Consider the following 20794-nt stretch of genomic DNA (forward strand, 5'->3'; position numbering starts at 1 on the left):
TTCTAGCCTTTTTTGGAAACAGGGTCTTACATATGCCAGGCTGGCGTCAAAATCACGGTGGAGCTGAGACTGCCCTTGTACTTCTGATCCTACCACCTCCACCTTCCCATTGCCGGGATTGGCGAGCTACCACCACGTCCAGTAGTATCTGCGGTGCTGAGAACAGAACCAAGAGCTGACGACTGTGAGCAAGAGCTGGGCCAGCTGAGCCCGACCCACGAGCACAAGTCTCTAAGCTTTGACTGTCACTATTCTGAAGAATAAGGGGGACCAGAACGTGGCACCTGAGAGCACAAAGATGCCGCCCACACAACTATCCAGACTCAGGATGTGGGGACTTCTGCGGAAACTGTAAGGAAAACAAGGTAGGTAGACAGATAAAGAGCCTCGGGAAACACTTGCACGGGCAGTGCATGTGCTTGATTCGAACACACAAACGTGAGTCTTCAGGAGCCAGCTAGAAAACTGCGCACTGTCAAGAGACATGAAGGTATTTCTGAATCCTTGTTCACCACTGAAGGCAGCACCGGCATTTCACACGTGTTTACGGAGAGCTCTTGCTATCTAGAAACAGCGTACAGAGAAGTTAGTGTGGCCTGGCTCTGGGGTCCCACCAAATGTCACCCGCAGAGTGGGCTCCGGCTACAAAACTGGGGAGCTGTCATGGGTGCCCAGGTTGTTTGTTCAGCCCGAAGAAACAGAAGCTCAGCCTAGGTCTGCAGAGCCGAGGAGAGCCAGGGGAGCTGGTTATTGTGGTTGGTACTAATTGCTGGGTATGAAAATGTCTGCCGGAACCAGTGACAGGGACTGGTGCGGCCAGGGCAAAGAAAAGAGCAACCTCTGTGTGAAAGCTTTCGGGTTTAATGGAGGAAGAAGAAAGCGGGAGGAGAGGTGGGGGCGAGGAAAAGGAGGAGGAGGAACAAGAAAGGCAGAAACAGACTGGAGACAGCGCCACCCCGGGCTATGTCTTCTGGCCCAATTCACGATCCCTGCTTACCCAGAAAGTTATACTTGAATCAAATCCATATTTTTCTTGGAGGCACAGCTGTTGAGCACACTGATCTCTTTGATAGGCACTAGAAATCTCCAGTGCTCAGTCAAGGTGGAATAAAAAAAAATGAGCACACTTATCAAAGCGACAAAGTAAGGACGGGCAGGAAATGCTCTACCAGGAATAAGCTGTCCCTGGGGCAGCCCGGCTGTGTTGGTTTAATGATAAGGATCTGTGCACCAAGGTTGTCGTCCTCCTGGTGCAGAGAGCAGGGCTGCCAGTCGGGACTGATGGCCTCTGGCCACACGGATTGGCTCCAAAGGGCATCACTTAGACCCAGGCAAAGGGCAGCCTATCTAGATTTCTGGGTCACAGAGGCTTCCCTGGTTTCTGAATGGGAGCAAAGGGCAAGGGCTAAAATGGAAGAAAGAGGCTGGACCCCTACTTCTTCACACCTAAGACTGGTTGGTTTTCATTTCGTTTAAGACAGTTCTGGGCCTGTAAGCCGGCTCAGCGGGTAAAGGTGCCTGTTGGGAAGCCTGACCCGAATTCGATCCCTCAAATCCGCACGGTGGAAGGAGAGAACTAATCCAGCAAGCAGTCCTCTGCCGACCACACGTGAATTTAAAAAAAAAAAAAAAAGCAAAACTAGAAAACATTCCTGAGACCTCCAAAAATTCTAGATAAATGGCAGAATGTGGGGTTAAATCACTGCAAACAAATTAGGATTTTAGGATTTTACCAGCTAGGAAATATTGCTTTATGTGTTGGATTTGCAGAGAGTCTGACTATATCAAATTTTGTATTATCAAGACTAAATATCTTTTTTTTTGAGTGGGAGGTTTGAGACAGGGTTTCTTCATAGCTTTGGAGCCTGTCCTGGAACTCACTCTGTAGACCAGGCTGGCCTCAAACTCAGAGATCTGCCTGCCTCTGCCTCCTGAGTGCTGGGATTAAAGGTGTGTGCCACCACCGCCCAGCTAAATATCTTCTCGAGACTACCATGTAAAGGAACTGGACCAAGTCCCATGGAGGATATGGTTTTGGAGAATTTTCTCTGGCAGATTTTTATACCACAGCAACCTGAAGAATTACACAAAACAACTTAAAAAGTCTCCACACATTTCCCTCTTTTTATACACGGTCTTGATACTCAGAGTGGTCAGTCTGAGATGTCGCAAAGCTGAGAACGGACTCACTCTAGCGCTGCAAGGCAGCCTAAAGGTTTAAATGGGAGGAATTCTTTTCTTTTCTGTCTCATTCCTTCACAGTAAACAGACGGGTCCAGTGTATCCCCCCCTCTCCTGGAGAAACTCCTTTTAAAAAACCGTTTTCTTGCCTTGCTGGGGGTCAAAACCAGGCTTTGCACAGGTTTAGCCAATGGCCAATGCTGCATTACTGCCCCACACCCTCGGCTCTGCACTGAAGGGCTTGTCATGCTATTCCATGACAAACTCTGCTATCCCAACAGGTCAGGCAAGGGGTCACCCAGAGTCTGGGAGTCTGACACAGCAATGGTCTGATATAGCGAGCTACATTTGGATCCAATCAGAGTCTTTGATGGTTTAAATATCAGGACACAGACAGAATTCAGGTCCAGTACCACATGTAACTGAAGAAAAACAGGTTGCACTAGGCCACCGAGAGCCAGCAGACTTTCCGGTTGGTTCCAGTTACAAGTCTCTTTATGACCCCCCACCCTGGAGTGACTTTGACCAGATTATCTCATTACATTATATGGAGAACATGAAAGGATGCAGTGAGACGTTGTCTTGTTTGTTTCTGAGACTCTGACATTCTTGAGAGATCCCCACCCCCCAGCCCTGAAAATGTTCTTAGTGTTTACAAGGTGGACATTGTCCTTACATTCACATGTAAGAGGGACCAATAAATAATACATTAGCTACCATTTCCAGTCTTTTCCTTCTGCCTTGGACATCTCTCTCCTGCCTCCCTTTCCTCTTTCCTCTTTGTGGAAGAAATGAGCAATGGAAAACTTATTTTTAGGAAATACAACCATCCCTGGGTAGAAACAACATCTAACTGTTGCTGGGAGATGGTCTATGAAAGGAACAACAGAGCTAAGGAACTTTGGAGAAAAGCTTAATCTCAATCATTTAGACCTATAGGACAGAAGCAAAGTAACTGTCCCCAACCCCACATAAAACAAACAAACAAACAAACCATTCCCACAAGCCCTTATGAAGGGAATACCGAGGACTCCCAACCAACAATCATACGCAGCTCTTTATTAGAAACCGCTCCCCAGACAGGATCCTCTTCAGGTGGGAGCTCTCTCTGCTTTGTGTATGAACCTCTTCCATGGTCTAAGAAAAGACTCCAGCCAGGATGAGTGGCTGGCCTTTCTTCAGGACATCCTTGATGAATCAAATATCGTTCCCCACAAAGGTGCCCGCTACAATTTCAAAAGCAAGGTCTGGGGAGCTGGTTCAGTGGCTGAAGTTCTTGCCACAAAAGTGTCAGGCCCCAAAATCATTTCCCCGGAACACATGTAAAAGAAGTTGGGCCCCAAGGCGAGTGTCTGCAAGCCAAACACTGAGGAGAGAGAAACAGGAGGATTCCTGGGGCTGGCAAGCTTAAGGTTCAGTGAAAGATGTCTTTTTTTTTTTTTTTTTTTTTTTTTTTTTTTTTTTTTTTTTTTTTTTTTTTTTTTTTTTTTTTTTTTTTTTTTTTTTTGGTTTTTCGAGACAGGGTTTCTCTGTGGTTTTGGAGCCTGTCCTGGAACTAGCTCTTGTAGACCAGGCTGGTCTCGAACTCACAGAGATCTGCCTGCCTCTGCCTCCCCAGTGCTGGGATTAAAGGCGTGCGCCACCAAGAAAGATGTCTTTAAAGTAAGGCGAAGCTCGGTGTGGTGGCGCATGTCTTTAATACTAGCACTTGGAGGAAGAGGCAGAGGCAGGCAGAACTCTGAGTTCGAGGCCAGCTTAGTTTCCAACTTGAGTTCTAGGACAGTCAGGGCTACAGTAAGGTGGGGTAAACATGGGGACACACACTTTTAACCCAGCACTCAGGAGTGTAAGTGTTGCAGTTCTTGGGAAAGGCTTCCCCAATGGGAGGGTTGCAGCTCTGAAGAGACAGGTTTCTCCTCTGTGTCACAGTTCTGAGGGGAAAGGTATCCTGGCAGTCGGGAGCCAAGGGATACCACAAAGTCACACTGCATACCAAACCTCCCACAAGAGATTTATCGGGAAAGACACAGGAGGGTGATTGCCTCTGCTGGGGAGAAGCTGCAGAGAATTTAGCAGGAGGCAGGCTTATTTATACAGGGTTCTTGTTGGGGAGGGGTTTTCCTGGGTGAAGATTTCCAGGATGAGGGTTGGTGAGGTTTCAAGCCAAATCCAGGGATTGGTGGCATTTTGTGCTCAGGGATTGGTGTGTTTTGGTAGATTTGGAAGTGGGCTTGGATCTTTTACCCTACAAGAAGGCAGAGGCAAGAGGATGTCCACGTGTTGGAAGCAGGCCTGATCTACAGAGAGAGTTCTACCAGCAAGGGTTACATAGTGAGACCCTGTCTGAAAAACAAACCAACGAACCAACATTGGAGAAGTGATTGAGGAAAATATTTGATATTGATTTTGGCCTTACTCCCACCCTCATGCCCAATCCTGTGGCACACACACACACACACACACACACACACACACACACACACGCTAATCCAGAAAGGCAGAGATCTGACACAGCTGACCAATGGCATGTTTCTGGTAGCTGGTATTTTCTGGAAGCCAGGCAGACTTGGAGAGGGACAGCAGAGGAGCTTCAGGAAAGGAAGAGGTCTCAAGGGGCCCTGAGCAGGTGTGGCACCGCGGGTGAGGCCGCAGAGGCCGGCTGGGGGCTGGACACTTCTTTTCTATTTACTTTGGCTGGGTGTGATCTCTACTGTGTGTATTTCATGAATGGCCCTGGGAGGGTTCCTCAACACAGACAAGTGTTTACAGCTAAGTAAATGTTAACATCCACTAGCAAGTTCTCCACGTTCTTAAAATTATGGCGGCGTAGTGTTTATTCTTTCTATTTTTGAATATGTCAGATATTTAAATATTGAACACTGAATGCCTGGTCCCTTGTCCCTCCAAGAGAGGGGTACCGAAACGCACGAAGTAAACATTATATAGAGCTTTGTTTGACAGGCTGATTTATTTCAAAATCAACAAGCTGGCTGAGGGAAGTTCAGGGTATTAATTTCACATTTTTATTAACCTTTAATGAGCCCATGTGGTTTCTTCAAAATCTATATTACCTGTGCAAAGAAGTCTGTTCACTAGCGACCGAGCTTCTGATCTTAGTACAGAACCAACATTCATTTCCTACAGAGGCCAGTTTGAGTGAATGTAAAAATCCAGGACCGTTAACCTCATGAGTAGAAGACCTCATCGTCCCACCATTTCCCATACTGTCCATCAAACGCATAGGCTGAGCACACACCAATGCTAATGGAGACGGAGAGGTGGATGGGTAAAAGCACAGTGCTTTTAATACTTTCTTTGGTAAAATTTTACACACATAGTAGGCACACTTACAAGTAACTATTTTACTGACTGAGTGAGTATTTTTACTTGTATATTAGCAAATATACAAATTATTTGTTAAAAAGGTATGTTTCAGGTTAGGGAGACGGCTTAATAGGTGAAGTGCACGCTAAAACAAGTGTGAGGATGGAGTCACACGCCCTGCACCCATATACAATGTCAGGACTTGGAGTCTCACCACTGGAGAGTAGGAGACAGGTGGGTCCCTGGGCTCCCTGGGCAGCCAGCCCTGTCCAGCTCCTGAAGAATGATGCTGAAGTTGACCTCTGGCCTCTAAGAGCATATGCTCACACGGGTACCCACAAGAGTGCAGACTCATATGAACACGCACCTGCGTAGAGAAAGAAAGGAGAGACCAATTCCAGTTAACTGTCTTTCATGATTAGCTCGTTAAGAGAAAGTCTGGTTGGCTGAACACAGCCATTTAGCCAGGCTTTCTGGGTCAGAAAAAGTGCAGGCTGGTCATCCTATGGTTCAGGATGTCATTCTTTACTCAGCAAGAGACTATGGTCAGGGTGGTTTCTGTTAGAGGAGGGGTTTCGAACATTGAGAGTGATGTGTTCTGTATGAGGACATCTCTGGTTCTCTGTGTGGGAAATCATGCCAGTGTTACTCGTCCACTAACTTTGTTCAAATGAATTCTAAAACTACCGAGTCAACAGGAATGGGAAAATGCTGATTTATTATTAGCAAGATCTTTTTCGTATTAACTGATCGGTTTATGTGAGTGCGTGTATGCATGTGGTGTGTACACATGTGTGTACAGATACAGAAGTCAGATGAAGAAGTCTGTATTGTGCTTGGTCACTCTCCATTTCATCCCTTTGAGACTGAACCTGGAGGTAGCCAAAAGCCCCACCTGACCCTCCTGTCCCCATCACCCAGCCCTGGGTTTACAGAGATGTGAGTGGCCACATCTGAGATCAGAACTCAGACCCTTGTATGTGCACAGAAAACCACTCTTACCCACTGAGATATCTACCCAGCCCTTATATTTCCTTGATTTTTCTATTCACATTTCACTTGCCAAACAACAATATGAATATGATATTCCTTTTTTTTCCATGTTAGAAAACACATCGGAAATAAAGTTTTTTAAAAATATTTATTTATGTATACAATATTCTTTCTATGTGTATGCCTTCAGGCCAGAAGAGGGCATCAGACCTCATTACAGATGGTTGTGAGCCACCATGTGGTTGCTGGGAATTGAACTCAGGACCTTTGGAAGAGAGGCAATGCCCTTGACCGCTGAGCCATCTCTCCAGCCCCAGGAAATAAAAGTTTTACCTTTCCCTTCTCCCCCTCTTTTCTATGCTAAGGTCAAACCCAGGTGTCACCTTACTAGGCAAATATACCACAGCCCAAGAGTGCCGCTTTGATGATCACGTCACACCTGTGGTTGAACCCCACAACCTTGTTCTATTCTTATCTTTTTATGCTTAGCTTAGCTTGAACACTTTTTTTATGTTTGCTTTAGTTTTGGGTTTTTGAGACGGGTTCCCCTGTGTGTAACCCTGGCTGTCTTGGAACTCACTCTGTAGACCAGGCTGGCCTCAAACTCAAGAGATTCACTTGCCTCTGCCTCCTAAGTGCTGGAATTAAAGGCGTGCGCCACCACACTCTCAGCTTGTTCTTTATTTTTCTATGGACTTGTTTAGGAAAGAGTTTCAATATTATCTGGGGAAATATTCATATCTCTGGAACATTTCTACTCCAAGAAAAGGTTGGGGCAGCTCGGCTGCTGTGAGGAAGGTAAGCTAGTGTAGAAGGGGAGAATGAATGTTCTCTTTTGACTTAACTTCCCAGTTCTGCGAACAAGTGTAACAGATTGCTGTTGGGGCGACTTAACTTCAGCAGAAGCGGGAGGTAGAGCTGCCCATACCCTCAGGTAAGTCTGGCTCTGTCTGCAGGGCCTGTGCTTAAGCCTCCTGCAGCTGACTGCAGAAAGAGAAGGTTCTCTGCCTTTTCTTTACCCTTCACTTTGTGCTGAGTCTCTCCAGCTTAGGGGCAGAAAGGTACCTGGAGCTAACTAGAAGGATGGATTCCGGCATCCTGACCCCGGAGGTTCTAATCTGGAAGTTCTGACATGCTAGGAATTAATTTTTTGTTTGTTTGTTTATTTGTCCCCCCCCCCCAAGACAGGTTTCTCTATAGCTTGGGAGCCTGTCCTGACACTAGCTTTTGTAGACCAGGCTGGCCTCGAACTCATAGAGATCCGCCTGCCTCTGCCTCCCAAGTGCTGGGATTAAAGGTGTGTGCCATCACTGCCCGGTTAGAAATTCATATTTTTAATGTGTTCCTTGAGGGATTCTGGGAAAATCGCATTTTGAAAGATGTTGCATTGGAAACTCCATAGGTGTTTTTGTAGGGGTGGAGTGGGTGGAGTGGGAGGGCACCTAGATGAAACACTCTATTTAAAAACAGCGGGTTTTAGTTGGGTGTGGTTGTGCACACCTGTTCTCTCTGCTACTCAGGAAGCTGAGGTCTGGGAGAGGAGCTCAGGAGTTTGTGGCCAGCCTGGGCAACATAGTGAGTTTCAAAATATTTAAAATGGGCCTGAGAAGTTTGTTCAGTCGGGAGAGTACTTGCCTTCCAAGCGTGAGAACTTGAGTTCTATTTCCAGACTCCAGTTTTTTGTTTGTTTGTTTGTTTTGTTTTGTTTTTTAAAGGAGGGTATAGTGATGCGGGCTGGAGAGAGAGGCTCACTGCCTGCTTGGCGCATCCAAAGCGGTCTCAGAGATTCAAGGTGGGCTGCTCCTGACATTTTCATCTAGCTTCCACATACGCGCACACACACACCTAAAACATGGGCTCTCTGACTCTATCAGCAAGTCAGGTTTCAGCAAACACCTTCCTTACGAAGGTTGAGGGGCTTGTTCCCCAGCCCTTCCCCGCTGCTGCTGATCCGGGAAGGTTCCTTCCTCTTTCTCCCTCCTCCCCTTCTCCTCTTCTGCCTTCTTCTTCTGGTTAAAGCTATGTTATCCCAGCTGGCCTCACGTGTCTGGGCTCAGCAAGTCTCAGTCTTAGCCTCCTGAGTATCTGGGATGCACACGGTGCCACCCATTGTAGTGAATGCATGGACCTGACCGTCCCTCTCTGTTGTTATGCTCTCATTAGGACCTTCTAGAATACATCTAGAATCTCGTTTCCCCTCCCGCTGCTATATTAGGAAACACTAATTTGAGCGTATATCCCTGAGACAGGTCAGGGAGTTGGTGGGGAGGTCTTTGGGCATCTGCCAAGGGCCTGACGGAGCCGGAATTCTAGGAGTTAATTAGGACCTGGCTTATTGCCTTGTAGATTCGAACACCCAATTTTTGTCAACAAACAAGATTGAATCTGCTCTGTGACGAGGTTCATGTTAACCAAATTCATAGCACTGTGAACACACAGCCTCACGTCACGGATTTGTTTACAGTTAGCGAAGGAGCTAGAACATTTACATTAATGTGGAATCTCCCTACACACAAGTGGTTTGGGAAGCCCCGTTACAACCAGAAAGCTGCTTTGTGGGCAAGTTAGAATAAGGGAAGTCAAATACACAATTTGCTTTCTGAGGAAACTGGGCCTGCTTCTTGGATTTCCACAGTTGAGATGACATTCCTGGCCTTGCAGACTGAACTATGCCTTCTGAGGGGCACGTTCATTTTGTGAATTTGTTAAAACAATGAGTTAAATTTCACTCTGAGAAGAAAATAATTTCATTTCTTTAAAGTGATTTCGCAGGGCCCATGAGAGAATGCTTGCTATATAAGTATGAGTCTGAAGCATAGAACTCATATAAAAAAGCTGGGCAGGGGAGGGCTTATTTGTAATCCCAGGGCTGGGGAGAGGGAGAGAGGAAATCACTAGGGCCTCCTGGCCAGTCAGGATAGCCTACTGTGCAAGTTTCCGATCAGCATGGGATCCAGTCTCAAAAAGCGGCTCCTACGGCGCCAGAGGAACCACACCCGAGGTCGATCTCTGGCCTCCACACCTGGGCACGCCCGTAAACAGAAAAGTGACTTTACCCCCACCCCACAGCTTCTCTCTCTCTCCCTCTCCCCCTCCCTTTTTCTCTCTTTTACTTTACAGCTTTTCTCTTCCTTTTTGTTGGTTTTGCTAGTAATTCTTAGAAAGCCATCTCTATCAGTTCATACCCCGTTACTAATAACACAATACCACAGGCTGGGAACGTCTTAAAGAAAAAGGGTTTTTAGCTGAACGTGATAATACACACCTAATTCCAGCACTCGGAAGCAGGAGGCACAAGAACTGCCGCAGGTTTGAGACCAGCCTGGTCCACAAAGCAAACTCTCGGCCGGGGGAAGGGAAGTATGGGGGAGGGTGATATATCTCTTTTGTCTCATATTCCGGCCAAGAGCATCCGGCTGAGAAGATAGCCTTCTTGATGACAGAGTTCTACACATGGGAAGAGACAAGAGAACATAGATTGTGTTTACTGGTTCCTTCCTCTCGTCTTATGAAGCCATCAGTACTCAAACCTAAGCCTAGACCCACTCCCAAAGGTCCCATAGACACGGCAGGGTTTTTAGTACCTCCCAATCCTCCCAATAGGCTAGGAACTCCACCATGGGTTTGGAGGGCACAAGCCCAGGACCCCCACATTATTCTTTTCCTAAGTTATGCACAGAGTAAGAGTTTGGGGTCCTCGGTCAGTTAGTGCACAGCTACCCCGTAGTGGGTTCTGTAACTCCCACTTTTCAAAGAAAATCAAAAGATGCTCAAAAACACAACACCCCATTTCTTTTGCCTTTGGCACAGAATATAAAATATGTCAGGATATTTGTGTCCCTTTTATTTTTTACAAGGTTTTATTTTTATTTTGGTGTATGTCTGTTTGTACATATGTTCACAGGCATGCAGGAGACCGTGGACACCAGAGGAGTCCATTAGAGCTGGAGCTGAGCAGTGGCAGGCAGTTGTGAGTCACCCAGTATGGGTGGTGGGACCCGAACTCAGTCCTCCGCAAGAGCAGCAAGCGTGTTTGGCTTCGAGCTCTCCCTCTGGCCCTCATGCCTCTTCTTAGATGTAGGCGTCTCTTGCACTGACGGTGGGGCCTGTGCACTGTGCTGCCCGCCGAGCTGCTGGCCCTTGTGTGGCGTGGGACACTTGAGTGCGTGATTCTTTTAAACGGAAGGAGCTCTATTTGCACAGCACAGCTCTTCCACTGCTAGTGGGTTCTGTCTGTGCTAAGAAACAAGCAGCACTGCTGGAGCATAGCCACAGGCAGGCATGCTTCTCAGCATGCTGCAGACCCTGCATTGGTCCCCAGTGCTGGTTGGGAGGAGGAGCAGAAAGCACTGTCTCTGTCATGACCCCTGCCCTCCAGGTCTTTCTTGGATCCTGGCTGCAGAATACAGAAAGTCACTTTGGTCCAGTTTGAGGAAGCAGAAACAACCAAGGGCATGAAATCAGCTCCCCCTCTGGAGTAAATGATACATTTACACTTAATGGACACCCATTTTACCCTTTGCCGTCCTGAATCTGCCTCATTTGGTACACTTGGCAAACTGGCTCACTACTTTTCCACCTCACAGCAGCGAGCATGGCCGCACAAAGTTCCTGCGATTTTATTTCCTCCACTCAACATACCAGCTGGGCTGAGGCTGCGTTTGTCTGTCGGTGTTCCTGCCAAACTGGCGAGGTGCCAATTGCCCTAGGGTGGCCTAGGTGTGCAGCCTTGTTCTGGATCACCTGACGGAGGACAGGTCAGCCTGAGCTGGATGAAGTTCTGTTGTTTATGTCTGTGTGGCTCAAGAGGAAAAGGGACCAGATAAGAAGTGGGGCTTGGGGAGAGAAGCCCATGGGAGGTGACCACAGTGCTCACCCAGTCACTTGGTGACCTGGTCCTTTACTGAGTTGTGTATGTGTCTCTCTAGCCTCCTTTGATGGAAGTTTCCTTATCTTGTGTTCCATTACACAGGACTCTGCTGCTAGGTGACTAATCTGATATAGACAGCAAACGACAGCGAAGACTCAGAACATCAGTTTCCTCACTGAGCAAGTGAGGACAAAATGGCCTACCTTGAGCCAGGTGTGGTGACACGTACCTTTAATCCCAGCACTTGGGAGGCAGATTTCTGTCATTTCGAGCTCTATAGAACAGGTTCAGGGACAGTCAAGATTATTACACAGAGAAACTGTGCCTCGAAAATCAAAAATAAAAACAAAAAAGGCCAGTCTGGAAGTGGGGGGTTAGAGATTAGTAATAAAAATTAACGTCAACAATACTTATTTCCTCCTAATAAACACATTTTTCAGTTTAGTCTATGGATATCAATGAAACTGACTTGTCTTCTGGGTCATTTGACATGTGTCAGAATGCAGGGATACACAGACTCTTAGTGACCCTCAAATCATAGAGCAGAGTTCCATGTCCTTTCAAATAGTAACGTGTGATTATGTGAATGGATGGTGTGTGTGTGGATGTGTGTGCCACGGCACACGTGAGAAGTCAGAGGACAGCCTGTGAAGCTAGTCCCCCTTAGACCTTCCATGGGTTCCAGGTACCGGACTCGGGGTGTGCATGGCAAGTGTCTTTATCCCGAGTCATCTTGCCGTCTCTGTATTATTTTTAAAAATATCACCAAATTTATCCTGTTTATAATTCAGATTTGAGAAGAAAGGATAAACCATTCTCATATTCAAGGGTAAGAATCTATCGAACTTCAGGGACCACAGAGATCTATAGGGACCCACGGAGACCCACAGAGCCCACAGAGATCCACAGTCAAATATGGGGGAGACGAACTCGGGGAATCCTGCAGAAGAGAGGGAGGAGGACTCCGTAGGAGCCAAAGGAGTCAAGAAAACCCACAGAATCAACTAATCTGGTTCATAGGTGTTCACAGAGTCTGAACCAACAACCAGGGAGCCTGCCTGGGGCTGATGTAGGCCCTTAACATGTATGTGACGGTTGTGGTCTACTTGCTGTCCCTGATGCTTTGGCAGGCTTTGGGGACCCTATTCCTCACACTGGATTGCCTTGTCCTCTTAATACAAGGGGAGGAGCTTAGTCTTACTGCAACTTGATATGCCATGCTTTGTTGATGTTCATGGGAAGCCTGGCTTTTTCTGAACAGAAACAGAGGAATGGATTAGGGGAGGGGGTGGAGGGGCACAGAGTGTGTATGTGTGGAGGAGTGGGGAGAGGAGAGTTGAGGGGGGGACTGTGGCCAGGATGTAAAATAAATTAAATTTAAAAAATGTATCAAACGGCAGGATCTTGAGAACAACTTTTTGCCAATGTCCTGATCTGTAGAAAAGGTAATAATAGCTGCAGAGTCATAGGATTGTCATAGCAATTAAATTTGTTACGTTCGTGAAGTGCTCAGAATAGAACTTAGCAGAAGGAAACACCATATATGTGTTAACAATTAATATTACTTTTTTAATTTATGGTTTCTTAAACTTTAAGTTGTAATATGTCAGCAACGAATGGAAATGCAAAGATGGATTTCTTCCAAAACAAAACAAAACACCCACAGAGCCTTGAGAAGTCAGGCATAGTGGTCTGCACTTGTAATTCCAGTTCCTGGGAGGCAGAGGCAAAAGGGTTATTTTAAGTTCCAGGCCAGCCTGATCTACATACCAAGTTGCCTTCCAGCTGGGGTACCACAGGGAGACACTGTCAAAAATTTTAACTTTAAATTTTTTAAAAATGATTTATTTACTTTTGTTTTATGTGCATTTTTTTTTGTTGTTTGTTTTTTGCCTGAATGTATGTCTGTGTGAGGGTGTTAGATCCTCCTGGAGTTACAAGCAGTTGTAAGCTACCATGTGGTTGCTGGGAATTGAATCCAGGTCCTCTGGAAGAACAGCCAAAGTTCTTAACCACTGAGCCATCTCTCCAGCCCATTTTAATTTTTAATGAAAATCACTTTATTGTAAAAACTTTCAAATAAAATATCACATACCTAGATTAACTTAGCCCTTCAAACAAGCACTTATTTGAATCCAAGATTTCTACATCCCAGTAAACATCTACACAGTTAGAAAAACCGCGAAAAGAAGCACAAAGAAGTGCATTGTAACTAATAAGAAGACTCGTCACTGAGGGCTGTCGTGGTGGTTTGAAAGAAAATGGCCCCAGAGGAAGTGGCACTATTGGGAGGTGTGGCTTTGTTGGAGGACGTGGGTCACTGTGGGGTCGACTTTGAGGTCCTCTATGCTCTCGGTACACTCAGCGTGGCACACAGTTGCTTCTGCTGCCTGCAGATCAAGAAGCAGAACTCTCATCTCCTTCCCCAGGCACCAAGTCTGTCTGCATGCTGCCATGTCACCTGCCATGACAATAGTGGACTAAACCTCTAAAATGTAAGCCATCCCAACTAAATGTTTTTCTGTATGAGTTTCTGTCGTCATGGTGTCTCTTTACAGCAATAGAAAACCTAAGAAGCTATGAAATACGAGCCCAACCCATGAGTTTCAATATTTGTCTTTTTGCCTATTACGAATCAGTCCTTATTATTTATTTGAATTCCACCAAGAAGAGAGGGAACGAGAGACAGAAGCTGCCCTGGTGCTGGTCAAGTGCCTACGGTTCTAACTCCGGTTCTGCTCCCCAGGAGGGACGAGTTTCCAGGTGATGACCTAAACTCACAGGGATCTCAGGGTCCCTCGGTCAACCTTGCCTAAGCAGTGAGCCCTGGGACAATAAAGAAACCATGTTTCAAAAAACAAGGCGACCGGCATCTGACGAAGGACACCTGAGGTTGATCTCAGATATATGTTCGTGCACACACACAAGTAGTCATACAATCCCTAGAATTAATAATAACACATATTGAATGTGACTCTTACACTACTTTTAGTTTTTTTTTTTTTTTTTTTTTTTTTTTCAATTTAAAAACCGAGAAGTTGGTGGTTAGGCATTTAGCTCAGTGGTTGAGTGCTTGCCTAGCAAGTGCAAGGCCTTGGGTTCGATCCAGAAAAAAAGATTGAGAACTTAGAGGCTGGAGAAATGGCTCAGTAGTCAAGAACACTTGCTGTTCTTTCTGAGAGAACCTGGATTTGATCCCCAGCATCAGTAGGCTGCTCACAACCATTTGTGAATCCAGTTCCAGGGCACTGACGCCGCCTTCTGGCTTCCTCACGAGCCAGGCTTGGAAGTGATGCACAGACACACATGAGGTAAAACACTCATACACATAAAATAGTAAATATAAAAAGTCGAACAGTCTAACATCTAGCAAGAATTTCTCTTTTTGGGTATTTCCTGTCTATCTTCTCTTCCTTCCATTCTAGTTTTAGGATGGTTAGTTAAAACCTGGGGTGGGGCTGGGGGTGGGGGAGTCTGTTGTGCAGGGAGAGGAGGCTAACTTTCTCATCGTTTGTTTGTTTTTAAGGCATGAAAGTGAGAACCGGGGCCTTGTTAATCCAGTTCTGACTTGGCAGATAGGAAGAGGCCATGCAGGGAAGAAAGCCTGGGCAGTGATGGAAGGAACTTCTCACTGCTGAGGACGGCAGCACTGAGCAAATATGGGAGAGAGGATTGTACAAGGAAAAGGACGGGAAGAGGAGGGGATGCTGTGTGGAAGGCAACGTGCATTGTTCTCGCAAATCGTCCTGACACATGGGTAAATGAAACGCTACAGGAAAAGCCAACGAGGTGGAAGGGAGCAGGGTGCAGGACCTCCAGCACTGCCGATGCTGCGAACAAGTTTTTTCAATGGAACATGCTGTCGTTGGGGAGCAAGAATAATTCGAGGCTACAGTTGACTTCTCTTTGCAAAAGAGCAGAGGTACACACACACACACACACAATTTTCTTCTAGACAGGTGTAGCCGTAGCTATCCTGGGAACTTGCTCTGTAGATTAGGCTGGCCTGTAGACCAGGCTGGCCTTGAACTCCGCCTCCTGAGTGCTGGGGTCAAAGCTGTGTACCACTACTGCCCAGCACTAGAAGGTACATTTTAAAAAGACAAATCACTGTTTACAGTTTTTAACATTTGACTTCTCTTCCCCCACCATTATAAAAACAAAACTGACTTGTATCACACTCTTTCTCACCTTCATATTCCTATAAACTAATATTACTAGGTTATTATCAATGTGGTGGGAGAGTGGGGGAGGGGAGAGGAAGCATGATCATTATGAAAGAATGACAGAGTAGGGCTGGGAAGCACAATCTCTAGCTACGAGTAACAGGGTATTCAAGAGCCCCTGGGATCCTTAGAAGGCAGGTGCTATATATGCAAATGACCTAGAAAGATGTTTCCTCTCTCTCTAGCCCACTTCCATTCTGGGGAGTGCTTTTTTCTTACTTAATACTGTTTCCGTTTCTATCAATACCCATGTGTGGCCCTAGTCCCCCCCCCCCTTTTTTTTTTTATTGTTGTTCTTGAACACCAGATCCTAGAAGTTTCAGGGAGAGCACCTTTGGACTAAGAGCCTCATCTACAGCTTCGATAAAGAGTGGCATACTTTATCTCAGCTAAAAGGCCAAGGAAAGCAAAAATTAGTAAATTAAGACAAAGGGGAAGTATTTGCCCCAAACTATTAGGTCATAATGAAGGGCTGTCTTCAAGTGTGAAGGAGACAATCTGCTTCAGGTGTGCACTACTCTGGTGTGAAGAGTCCTGGAATGCTCAGGGTCACACAAAACTTATTTGAGTCAATGGCATGAGTCCTTACCTCCCAAAGTCTAAGAATGAAATTCACAGAAAGTAAGAAGAGCAAGTTAGAAGGTAGTATTATAAAGAGAAGCTTAAAGAAGAAAGATTGCAGAGAAGCAGAGCTCTGGGTAGCAAGCACAGCTCAAAAGGCCACCCAAGAAAGGTTGGATTAGCTCTAAGGGGATGCAAGGGAGGGACAGTCATTGAGATGTCTGTCTAGGGGTGCACACTTGCTTCCTGCTTGCTAGCTTTCCTGCTTGCTCTTTTCTTCTTGTGGCACAAACTAGACAAAGAAAATTTCCATCCGGATTGGTTAGTGCTCTGAGCATACCATAAGCTGAGCCAGTACAGAGCCCATGCCCTGAGCCAGCCCGAGAGATAATCATGGACACACACACATGCTCAGGTAGGGAGTGGTCACAATCTGAGGTCCTCTTCTGCCTGTCTCTGACTTGCTTTGTCCATCTTGGACTCCTGGTCATTAGTTCTGACAGGCATTGCTTGTCTGACATTGCAGGTGTCCTTGAACAGGTCTGCTAGCTGCTTATCCGCCTATGCTCTTTCCCCTTACATATGAGGCCAGCTTGCAGTTTATCACAGGCCTTTCCCTCCACTGTCTAGTGATAGCTAACATCACAGTGACCAGATGAGGCTGTTGTTCTCACTGGTCCCCTCGTGTCACCTCCTCATCTACCCGATGACCGTTTCTGGGGTAGGTGGAGCTTTCTGTCGAAAGCCATCCTGCAGTCTGTATAGTCAGCTGCATTAGAAGCGAGACTCTGTGAAAGGAGGACACTGTCTTGTGTATGTTTTTCATACATACATACATACATACATACATGCATGCATGCATACATACATACAGGAGCCAGCCAGCCTGCAAGCACTGACTTGGAATCCTGTGCTTTCTCTTGTCACTTGCTCATCTCCTATCCAGCTTTAAGCCTCGTTTTACCTTCCTCAGGGTTCCCAACCTCGCCCTAGTAACCCTAACCTGTGTTTTTAATACAACAGGACAGAACTTGCTTCCTCATTTGTAGCTTCTAGACTCTTGGTGTCCACTAGCACCAGGTGGCCACAACTACTGATGAAGGTATTCTAAGGTGTCTAGTCCCAAGCCTTTGGGATCTTTTCTGTACTATCTAATGGGGGAGACCCAAACACTGGGCAAGGCCCCTCTCCATCAATTGGAATTCTTAGAACCCTGGCATGCTGTCACAGGTGTTTGGCTCAGCTCCAGCTGGCAGCCATGAAGGTGAGTGTAATCTATAGGATGCTATTTACTGGCTATGTACTTAATTTTTCAACACTGATGAAGACTACCAATACGTGTAACCATAATGCTCATTACCTCATTATACTTATTTTTTTCTTTCGTGTGTGGACGAGTTCCCTGTGTGCAGGTGCACGTGTATACACCTGCAAGTGGAGGCTGGGGATTGACAATGGGTGTCTTTTCAGTGCTGGTTTGAATAAGAATGGCCCTCATAGGCTTATACATTTGAATGCTTACTCACCAGGGAGCAGACAGTTTGAAAGCATTGGAAGGATTAGTAGGTGTGGCCTTGCTACAGGAAGTGTGGCACTGGGGGTGGGCTTTTATGTTTCAAAGATCCAGACCAGGTAATCCCCACTCTGCCTGCAGATCAGGAGGAAGCGCTCACTGCTTCTGCAGCACCACGCCATGCCTGCCATCATGCCTCCTTATTTTATTTGGGAGAGTTTTGTCTGTATGGATACATGTGTATCATATGTATGCTAGGTGCTCCGGGTCAGAAGAGGACAAGTGATGCCCTGGAGACAGAGTTGCAGACCAAGGTGAGACACTGTGTGGGTGCTGATAACTAAACTCAGGGCCTTTGTAAGGACAAGATGGCGCTGATGAGCCATCTCTACAGCACTTTCACCTTGCTTTTTGAGACAGGATTTCCTCCTGAGCCTGAGCTAATGGATCCAGTTAGGCTGGGTGGCTGAGGGTACTGCCTTCTCTGTCTTTCCTCGGGGTTACAGATGAGTTTTATGTAGGGACTGGGGAAATCAAATGCAGGGCCACAGCTCATACAGTACACACTACACAAATGAGCTCTCTCCCTAACCCCCATGATTTTCCCACAAGGCCTGTATTTTCTCTGTCCAGATCTGTTTGTGGAATAATGAACCATCATCTGTTTTCAGGAGATATGGTCTCTTTGTAGTGTAGACTAGCCTCTTTCTATGTAGCAGAGGATGACTTTGAACTTCTGATCCTCTTGCCTCCACCTCCTGAACGCTGGGATTACCTGTTTGTGCAGTGCTATGGTTCAACCCAAGACTAGATGTGTGCCAGGCAAGCACTCTATCAACTAGGCTGCATCCACACCCCTAATTTTACGTTTGTACATTTTATTGATAATTCTGAAAACCCTAAAGTGGTCTTAAAGACGTGGTTTAGAAGAAGCCTACTGGTCTGCAGCAGTGTTATGCAGACTGGCTCTGCTTAGGTTTACTTGTATTCCAAGCTGGGAATTCAAGGGCAAAGGAAATTTTATTTTGTAATTGAAGAATAATGTTGCAAATGCTCCCAAAGCTTGGTTTTGGTTGGTTCTAGCCACATAGCTGTGACTAGTTTCTCAACTGTTATATACCTAAAATCAGACACAAAAGCTCCTTTTCTCAAAAATAGATTCCTGGAGAGAGCAGAACAGAAGAAAAAATGTATTTGGTTTTCTAAAAGGTCTATGTATTGTCCAATTAATTTGTTTCTTAGGCCTTTGGCCATGGTAGCAAGGAATAACTTTTATAGGTGCTAAGAGGATTACTAAATAATTGAAGTTTCAGAATCGCTTAACACACACACACACACCTCTCAGTTATCTTGTTTTCTAAGTTTGTTTCTTCTGGCCCGATACAGAGCCAGGTGCAAGGTGACCAGATGCTTAGTCTCAGGACTGTCCTGGCTTTCACCTCGGCTCTCCAGGCAGACCTCTGAATATTCCGGCGGTTAGGGCATCTATTCCCCTAGACACGCAGATGCTGCTCTCCCCCACTGGCTCTGCACAGAACATCATTATCTTTGCTGAGCTTCTGTCTCTATGGCAATAACAGATGGGAAGTGCTGTGGAATTATTCATGTTCACACAGGCAAGCAGTCAAGGAGCGGAGGGTAGGAGGTGGAAGAGGGGCATGACCCGAGAGCACGGAGATGGGGGCCGACAGGAGCTGGGGCGGGGGCGGGGATGAGGCGAACATTTGTTAGATTATTGGGAGGGGGGAGAAAAATCTTTGAGCCCCCAAATACTCCCAATTGGACAACTGCAAATGTGGACCTAAACATGAGTAACCCCGAAGTGGTAAAAATAAAAAACTGGACGGAAAAAAAAGAAAAAGAAAAAAGGGGGGTTGGGGGAAGAGCGCGGCCGCCGAAGCTTGAGTTCCCTAAGTCTGCGCAGTGCTACTCGCTGCGCTATTTCAGTTCCTGGTCCTGCGGTGGGGTGGAGAAAAGGGGATTTCTTGGTGTTTCGAAATGTGACGGCCCAGCTCCACAGAGTCGAATATTCGAACTGACTACCCTGGGTACGTTGGCTAGGAAGTCCCCCCACCCACCCCCTGCCGCCCGCCCGCCCGAGGTGGCAGCCGAAACCTCCAAAGTGGTTTATCTTTCTCCTATCGTCTCTGGAAAAGAAAAAGAAAAACCTGAAAACCCCAAACGACGCGCTCAGTGAATTAGAACGGGTCACTGTGGAGGGCGAGATCAGCTGGGGCAGTCAGGTCTGTCCCGGCTGTGCGGAAACGGCGGCGTCCCCGACGATGGCGGCCGCCTGGCGACCGGGCGAGGCCACCCCAGCGCGGCCAGGCGGGGCTCAGCGCCGGCAGCTGGCAGGGCGGCCGCCGCGGGAGGCCCCACGGGGGCGAGGGGCCCCGCGACGTCTGCGCGCCAGGCCGGGCGGGAGGGGGGGTGGCGCGGGGGTCGCCGGCTCCGGGCGGGGGCGTCTGCGCGGCCGGCTCACCCCAGGGGTCGCGGCGGGGAGCCGCCCGCGGGCCACCTCCGGGGCGGGGCCGGGCGGCCAGCTGCGGCCCGGAGGGGGGGTTGGGAGGGTGGCCGAGCCTGACCCCGGGCGCCGCCAGCTGCCGGGGTCGCGCACAGTGCAGCCTGCCGCGCCCTGCCCCCTCCCCCCTCGCCCGCCGCACGGCGGCCCAGCGGCCAGGGCGCCCCCGGGTCTGGCCCGTCTCCACACGGCGGCGGGCGTGGCGGGGGCGGCCCCAGACAGCCGGCTGGGCGACTCGAGGAAGGAAGGAGGGCGGCGGGGGTGGGGCCGAGGGAACATCCTGTCTGCGCCGGGCACCGCAGACAGCGCCGTGCGCCAGCCGCCCAGACGGCGCGCCGGGCCAGCAGCGCGGGGCACGCGCGGGGGAGGGGGCGGGGGAGAGCAGGCGCCCGCGCGTGCGCGGCGGAGGCGCCAGGCGCGCGCCCCGGGAGGGGGGGCGGAGAGACGTGAGCGCGCAGCCCGCGAGGAGCCACAAAAGGCCAGACGGCGCGCGCGCCCGAGGGACTGGCTGGCGCGGGGCCGCGCGGCGCCGCTGGCTTCGTTCCCTCCCCCTCCTCCGCCCGCCGCCCTCGCTGTCCCCCGGGCGGCCGGAGACGGCGGCGGCG

At 47.9% G+C, this 20794-nt stretch overlaps 1 long non-coding RNA gene across 2 annotated transcripts; it reads left to right on the plus strand.

The window, feature by feature from the left end:
- LOC126492696 (uncharacterized) lies at positions 1-15858 on the plus strand. 2 transcript variants are annotated; one of them, XR_007589654.1, is made up of 4 exons: positions 1-365; positions 7351-7432; positions 14607-14679; positions 14895-15858. It is a non-coding gene; the product is annotated as an uncharacterized lncRNA (long non-coding RNA). The 2 variants fall into 2 exon arrangements; XR_007589653.1 differs by lacking the exons at positions 14607-14679; positions 14895-15858 and adding an exon at positions 10403-14296.
- Positions 15859-20794: the final 4936 nt, after the last annotated feature.

The sequence above is a fragment of the Alexandromys fortis genome, unplaced genomic scaffold (assembly GCF_014885135.2).
Source record: "Alexandromys fortis isolate MF-2015 unplaced genomic scaffold, M_Fortis_MF-2015_v1.1 scaffold_300, whole genome shotgun sequence".
NCBI lineage: Eukaryota > Metazoa > Chordata > Mammalia > Rodentia > Cricetidae > Alexandromys > Alexandromys fortis.